The sequence below is a fragment of the Podarcis vaucheri genome (assembly GCF_965113315.1).
Source record: "Podarcis vaucheri genome assembly, chromosome: 14".
NCBI lineage: Eukaryota > Metazoa > Chordata > Lepidosauria > Squamata > Lacertidae > Podarcis > Podarcis vaucheri.
Window position 1 is genome coordinate 43,072,992 of NC_138752.1, and position 8,137 is coordinate 43,081,128.

Here is an 8,137-nt window from a genome sequence, read left to right on the forward strand (position 1 = left end):
TCTCCCTCCCTCTCTCCCTCCCTCACACACACCTTTTGTTTTATTGTGTGTTCTTCATAAGAATTCCTAGAAACAATGGTTTGTATCCAAACACTAGAAACAATTGTTTGGATCAAACCAACAGTTGGTATCCAAACACTAGAAACAATGATTTGTATCAAAATAGCAGTTTGTTTCCAAATGCTGAAAGGAATGGTTTGTATCCAATGTTAAGTCCCATTCCTAGTAGTAAGTGCTAAGTTAGGTCACATCTGTATTATACATTTTAAGCACTCTGATACCACTTTAACAATCATGTCCCGCCGCCCCCCCAAGGAATCCTAGGAAGTGTAGTTTGTTTATTTGTTTGCTTTAGTAAAATGCAAAATCAATCATAAAACAAAACAATGACAGAAAACAGGTATGAAATATTGAAGGAGATACAAAAAGGGCCCCTTTAGTACATTCCAGACTTTTGGTATAATAGAAATTGTATCAGGTCTATAAAAATCAAAACACCATTAACATAGGATGAGTTGCATTTCTAGCAAACCTTAGTTTGCAAAGCTCTGCACATTTTCTCTTTTATTGTATTATCCACATCCATTTATAGCCTAGGGGGTGAGGATTGGTTATGTAGTTTGTTGTTTATTTGTTTGTTTAATAAGATTTATATATTGCTTGATTGCAGAAAAAACCTCAAAGTGGTTTACAAAAAAGATAGAACAATAAAATTATCACTAAAAAAAAATTCACCACTGTAATATAAAACATATGGAAGGTTAAAACTGCAATCAAATAGACTTAAAGAAATTAAAACTTTCTAAACATCTGGGTAGGCTTGTCTAAATAATGTCTTCAGCAGGCGACAAAAGGGTACTGAAAGCTGTTAGGTAAACAAACGCATGTGTATTCATCACTCAAATGCTGATCAATTTCTACAAGGACTTTTTTCTGCCTGCAAACCTCACTACCGGAATACGCCAAAGGTCTTTCTGTTCTAGCAAGTAGCTTCCAGCGGTGGCTAACAGGATGCCTCTATCTCACTAGCTGTGCACACGAAGGTAGGCCATAATACACAGGCAGCTCTCTTATCACATGTCTCAGAACTTTTGTCTGTCGACAATTACGTACCTCCCGGTTAGCTACAGAAAGAGCCAAGGAAATGCCCGGTTAATCAGGAAATGAAGCATATCTCCTCCTTGAATGCCATGGAATTCAAAGGAGGCGAGGGAGGAAAAGGGTCTCTGCACTTTGCCTTATCGATACAAAATCTCCATGCTACGAAGGAGCAGCTTTGATTAAAGACATGCCCTTCTGTTTGAAGGCAGGTGTGTCTTGTGATCTAACATGAGTTCTGCAAGATGAAATTACACTCTGCAAGCCTGAAGCTCAACATATGAAGCTAAATGGAGAGGGGGGGAGGATAATCACTCCACATCTGAATTTTCCAGATGCCCTGGGCAGGATTTGGCCCACACAGGCCTTCTTCCCTCCTAGGGTCTCAGCTCGGCATTTATAGCCATTCCTGGTGTGCTGATGGTTTGCAGTTTAGAGATACCTCGTCATTTTGAGCAACAGTCAATCCCTTCGCACGAATTGGTAATTTGTGAACATCTCCTAAACCAGTGGTTCTCCAGATGTTGGTAGACCATGATTCGCATCATCCCCAATGGTTGGACATGCTGGCAGGGGCTGATGGGAGTTGGAGTCCAACAACGTCTGAAGGGCCAGAGTTCCCCCAGCTCTGCAGGGAGTTGTGCACTAGGGTTGCGGGGAGAAAGGAAGGTCTTCCACAGGAACTCTTGACTGAAGATTGAAGTGGTGTTTTATAACAGTATACCCATTCCTTTTGAAATCACCCTTGTTTATTGCTCAAATCATTACATGGAATTGGATAGAGAGCTGCCAGGAATAACCACTCTGTACCAACATTTCAAACCTCCATCAAAGTTTTCCCGCTTAAAAATAAAATGAGCAAATGTTTTGTGCCGGGGTATACTCTAAGGTGACCATCTTTTTTTCAATGACTCCGGGGACACTTTTCAACTTCTTGCTAAATACGTGGATTTTGTCAGGGGACTGATTTGTAAATCCAGGGACTGTCCGCAGGAAATGGGGTCGTCTGGTATCCTAAGTATACTTGCAGGACTTGTGTCCTACATAAAGCAGGACTATTCTCTAGTTTAAAGGCCTGTCAGATCACAGCATTCTGTTTCAAACACTGTCTGGGTTAAAGGTGCTAAGTTGTAATTAATGAGCATGAAGGTCCATTAATTGTAATGGGACTACTCTGGGAACTGAACAGAAGACAGCAGTAATGACGTTGAAGATTTTAACACCTGGATATTGTCCTGAACAGGCCTACCTCAGGGTCTCTTAGTGATGGGAGCAGCGCTTTTTTCTGGGGGGTGCAGGGGTATGCATATCCCTAAACATTTTGTGAATCTTTGTACTTTTGTCCATTTACCATATATATTTTTCCTGATTTGAACTATAAAACTCATTTCTTGAGTCAAAATGAGAGTACCCCTAAACATTTTTTTTTAAAAAAAGCACTGGATGGGAGAGAAATTAGATTCAGTTCATATTTGAATGTGAACCTACCAAATTCACCCCACTTCATCCTTTCCATACAATGCACAAGCCAAAACACACCCATTCTTCACACTTTTTAAGCTGCAAACTGCCCTGTTATCCTCGGATGAAAGGCGGTATATAAATTTAATAATAAATAAGTAACTCGCCTATAAGGAAAGGTTACAATATTAGTCTATATAATGGGGAATGCCAGAATCGGGAGAGAAATTGAGTGTGGGGGACTTTCAGAAGCATTTGTGTGTGTGTGTGTGTGATGGTGATTTCTGATGTCTGTAAGCTGGGCCTACGGCTGCATCTTTTATGTTCACACTGCCAGGTGGATCTGACCGAATATATTTGGTGGGCTTTTTGATGCAGATTTACTGCAGTTCTTTTAAAATTCAAACCAAGTTTTCACATCTACCTCTAAATCAGCAGGGAGGCCGTTCATCGTTCAGCAGTGTGACATCTGAGGAAACAAATTATTAATCACTCTATCATCAAGGCATTAACACACACTGTTTCATTATTAATAAATATATTCTTCAGACATGCTCGAGTGATTTGCAGCGGAACCGGTGACCTGTGAAAAAGATCCTACAAAGTGGAGATCACCTGTGAATCAAGAAACACACCAACCCTTGAAGCAAGTCTTGGCAGCGATTAATTCTATCTCTAAGTTGACACCTAAAACTGAGTGTGGGAGAGATGATTTTATAGCCCAGCAGGTGACAAAGGTTTGAGATGGAAGAAGCGGTAGATACAGCTGAAAATGAACACAATACATGTTTGCTGAGAAATCACCCTTGGTTAGACTAACTCAGTGTTCTTCAACCTTGGTTCCCCAGATGTTGTGGGACTACAATGTCCATTATCCTGGACCATTGGGAAAGTTGACTGGGGATGTTGGGAGTTGTAGCCTAGCAACATCGGGGGAAATCATGATTGAAGAACGATGGTCACTGATGCTTCCTCGTCATTCAGCAATGCAATTCTCCAGTTTCTCCCCATCGACCAGTAATTCAGAGAAGATACTGACAGCCTTGTTGGATTTGGGCAGTGGTTCATCTAGCTCAACGTATTCTCACAGTGGCCAAGCAGATGATTGTGGGAGGCCCACAGCAAAGTAGGGCTCGTAGAATCATAGAATAGAATCATAGAATCATAGAATCATAGAGTTGGAATAGACCACAAAGGCCATCAAGTCCAACCCCCTGCCAAGCAGAAAACACCATCAGAGCACTCCTGACATATGGTTGTCAAGCCTCTGCTTAAAGACCTCCAAAGTAGGAGACTCCACCACACTCCTTGGCAGCAAATTCCACTGTTGAACAGCTCTTACTGTCAGGAAGTTCTTCCTAATGTTTAGGTGGAATCTTCTTTCTTGTAGTTTGGATCCATTGCTCCGGGTCCGCTTCTCTGGAGCAGCAGAAAACAACCTTTCTCCCTCCTCTATATGACATCCTTTTATATATTTGAACATGGCTATCATATCACCCCTTAACCTCCTCTTCTCCAGGCTAAACATGCCCAGCTCCCTTAGCCGTTCCTCATAAGGCATCGTTTCCAGGCCTTTGACCATTTTGGTTGCCCTCCTCTGGACACGTTCCAGTTTGTCAGTGTCCTTCTTGATGGCTCTCTCCATTTGTCATCTGGGCAGCCCAGGCTTGCATCCCAGAGGGGTCACTTTGGTGCTACTAACACAATGGTTTGACTTCACTCCCAGGGGTGCACTCCATTGTCTCCTGAGACAGACAGATACCAACAAGAGACATGACAGTAGTACCTTGGTTCTCAAACGCCTTGGTACTCAAACAGCTTGGAACGCAAACACTGCAAACCCAAAAGTAAGTGTTCTGGCTTGCAAACTTTTTCGGAAGCTGAACGTGCTCCATTTTGAGTGCCACACAGTGTAACTTCCGCTTTGAGTGTTACGCTGAGGTTTTTGCTATTTATTTTGCATTTTTGTTTTTGCGGCTTTTTTGTTTTGTTTTTGTGACTGCGTGGAACCCAGTTCAGCTACTGGTTGATTGATTGTGTGACTGCAGCACATTGTCTATTGCTTTCATTTTATGGATCAATGGTCTTGTTAGATAGTAAAATTCATGTTAAATCACTGTTTTAGGGGTTATTGGTTTTTTTAAAAAAAGCCTGGAACGGATTCATCCATTTTGCGTTACTTTCTTTGGGAAAGTGCGCCTTGGTTTTGGAATGCTTTGGTTTTGGAATGGACGTCTGGAACGGATTAAGTTTGAGAGCCAAGGTACCACTGTATTATTAATTTATTTATTGCCTCGCCTTCACCATCAGGTCATACCCTCTAAGCGTCCCAATTTTCCAGGGAGAGTCCCAGAATTACAGAAGCCACCCCAGTTTCCCATTTGATTCTAAATGCCCCAGTTTTTCTTTTTCCTTTCCTTTATGTCTCAGAGAACAATTAAAATGGTTTCCTGTCCTTCTTGATAACAGGAGCCTTTGCACGCTCTCTCTCTCTCTCTCTGTGTAGGTGCAAAAATTGAGTCCTGTTTATACTGAAAATAAAATACCTGCACCAAAGGAAGGAAATGGTGAAGCTGGCATATGAAGCCCTTCTTATAATTTTGAAGAAAAATGTCACCAATCCATTTAAAATTCTATAATGACAATGCTTCAGCAGACAGCAATTTTTAAGGAAATGTGTGGAATGTTTATTCCTTTTTGTAAATGGAGCCTTACATTACAAGACTTTACATGTCTGCTCAGAAGTAAGTCAATGCAGCTTACTCCCAGGTAACTGGGAAAAGACTGCAGCCTCACACTGCAAAAATTCTTGCCGCAGTTGTTGCATATAACAACAATTTTTTTATCTTGTCTCTTTATCTTGTCTCTTTATCTTTCTACCCACTATACCCAATAAAAAAGCTTCTGGTTTTTTTTAACAAAAGTGTTTTTAAACATATTCTTTGGCTCATTATATATCATTTCCCAGAAAGCTTTTACCTCTTTACATGTCCACCACATATGGTAAAAAGTACCTTCCTTTTCCTTACATTTCCAACATTCATTTTTTGTTCTATACATATTGGCCAGTTTAACTGGTGTTATTCCTTTTTGTAAATGGAGCCTTACATTACAAGACTTTACATGTCTGCTCAGAAGTAAGTCAATGCAGCTTACTCCCAGGTAACTGGGTAAAGACTGCAGTCTCACATCGCAACCCTAAGCATTTTTACTTAGAACCAAGTCCCACTGACTTCAACAGGATTTATGTTCCTGATCATTCTCACAGTTTTGATGATGATGGTTATTAGTAGCACTATTAGTATTAGTAGTAATATATCCCGCCTTTTTCCTTGGCAGGGACTCAAGGCAGCTTACAGTAAAATGTTATTTCATTCCATTTATCTGCTGAGGTTGTTGTACACAATCCCTTCCCTCGAACAAGTTTTCTTTACAACAATCCTGTGAAGTAGGTTGGGATGCGAGTAGCGCTGTGGGTTAAAGCACAGAGCCTAGGACTTGCCGATCAGAAGGTCGGCGGTTCGAATCCCTGCGATGGGATGAGCTCCCGTTGCTCGGTCCCTGCTCCTGCCCACCTAGCAGTTCGAAAGCACATCAAAGTGCAAGTAGATAAATAGGTACCACTCCGGCGGGAAGCTAAACGGCGTTTCCGTGCTCTGCTCTGGTTTGCCAGAAGCGGCTTAGTCATGCTGGCCACATGACCCAGAAGCTGTACGCCGGTTCCCTCAGCCAGTAAAGCGAGATAAGTGCCGCAACCCCAGAGTTGGTCACTGGCTGTAACTGGTTCAAGCTGACAGATAAAGCCCATGTGTGCAGCAAGACCTAACATGTGAGAAGCTTCCTGATGTAGAATAGAATGTCCCTATTTCCATCTGGGAAAAGTTGGAGGGTCCGTAAGGTCCCGGGGTGGGTTACAACCTTTTAAAATGTTAAAAGCCATTAAAAACAATCTCTGCAATGCATGGGACAATCTCCTAGCTGAAACCTTGGACAGCTGCCGCCAGTCTGTTTAGACAATACCAAGCTAGTTGCCTCAATTGGTCTCATTCAGTAAAAGGCAGTTTCCTGTGTGCCTGTGAGGACTAAGAGGAGAATAAATCCAGGGAGCCACTCAACATCTCAGCACTGAAGTCCACCAGCTCTGAGTTCATGATCAGCCTTTCCCCCCTGAAACTCTGACTATCAGTCATTCAGTGAGATGCCATAATGTTCACCTGTTCTCCTCTAGATGGTGCAATCTGATAACAATATATTTTGCAACACATTAATAGTAAATATTTTCTCTCTCTCCAGTCCTTGTGAAAATCTGCCAGCATTTTAGGGCACTTTTCTCTTAACAGACACATTTTTGCATTTTGTTTTGCCCAACATACACAATTTTGCAGGCCACTTTCTCTATCAGAACACATTTGTGTTTGCTTTTTTCACTAATGCATGGGTTTTTAGATGCCCTTCCTTGCAATTTACACATTCTTGCAGACATCCTTTGGTTAGAGAGGTGCACTGCAATATGATCCCAGTCACTGAAAACTCACTTAAAGTGCATGGATTTCCTCCCAAAGAATCCCGATAACTGTACTTTACCTTGTGAAGATCTACAATTCCCAGCACCCTTAACAAACTACAGTTCCCATGATTCTTTGGGAAATGCCACAAGCTTTTAAATGTGCTTTCATGTATGGCGTAGACTCAAGATGTGACCGCTGTTGCTTCTTTGTGTATCTCTCCAGTGACTGCACCATGCTGGTATGATGCAGTGAGATGGAATCCGGATTTATTTTGGGGAAAGGTGTTGTTATTTTTGGCTTCTACTGGAAAAACAAACATTAAGGCCATTGGGGGAGGAGAAAAAGGATATCTGTGCCCGCAAAAGTGTATGGAATTGTCAGCTGATGTTCCTTCTTTAAAAGGGTTGACCACTAGAGGGCAATAGAGCACAACTTAAGTTGGGTTGAAATGTTCCATTGAGCAGAACAGACACAGGTAGGGATGAAATGAAAGAATATTGTGACGTTTTAGGACCTTCTAACACTCCATTCTCTAGCCAACATATTTTCATTTCATTTCATTTATGACTTGCTTCCCATGAGGCATCCCAGAAGTGATGTACAATATAATAACCAAGATAAAACAGTTACATATATAAAAACAGTTAAAAACTATTTCTACACACACACACACACAGTGTAGCAACAACAGCACATACATAATTGCTATGGGGAAGCAATTCCCGATGACCTACCATTCATCCTTAGTTTTTAAAAATAAATTATAGGTGTCTGTATTGACATCTGCATCTGCAGCTTAGGTAAGCACCCCAATCTGTTCCCAAGCCACTCTGTATCTTTTCAATTTGACGTTATTTGGGAGCAAAGCTCTGCCCCCTCCCCATTCAGTATAATTGGGAGACCCAAAATGTATTTGCAGAAGTGCATGAAATTTGCTGGCATCTCAGCCCTTCCAAAGTGGATTAAGGCATCCGAACTGTCGACAGTGACACCCAGGAGTTTCTGTACAGAGCACTTTAAAATTTTGACTTTTTAAGCAAAAGCACAGTCTAAAGCTTTTTATTTTATCT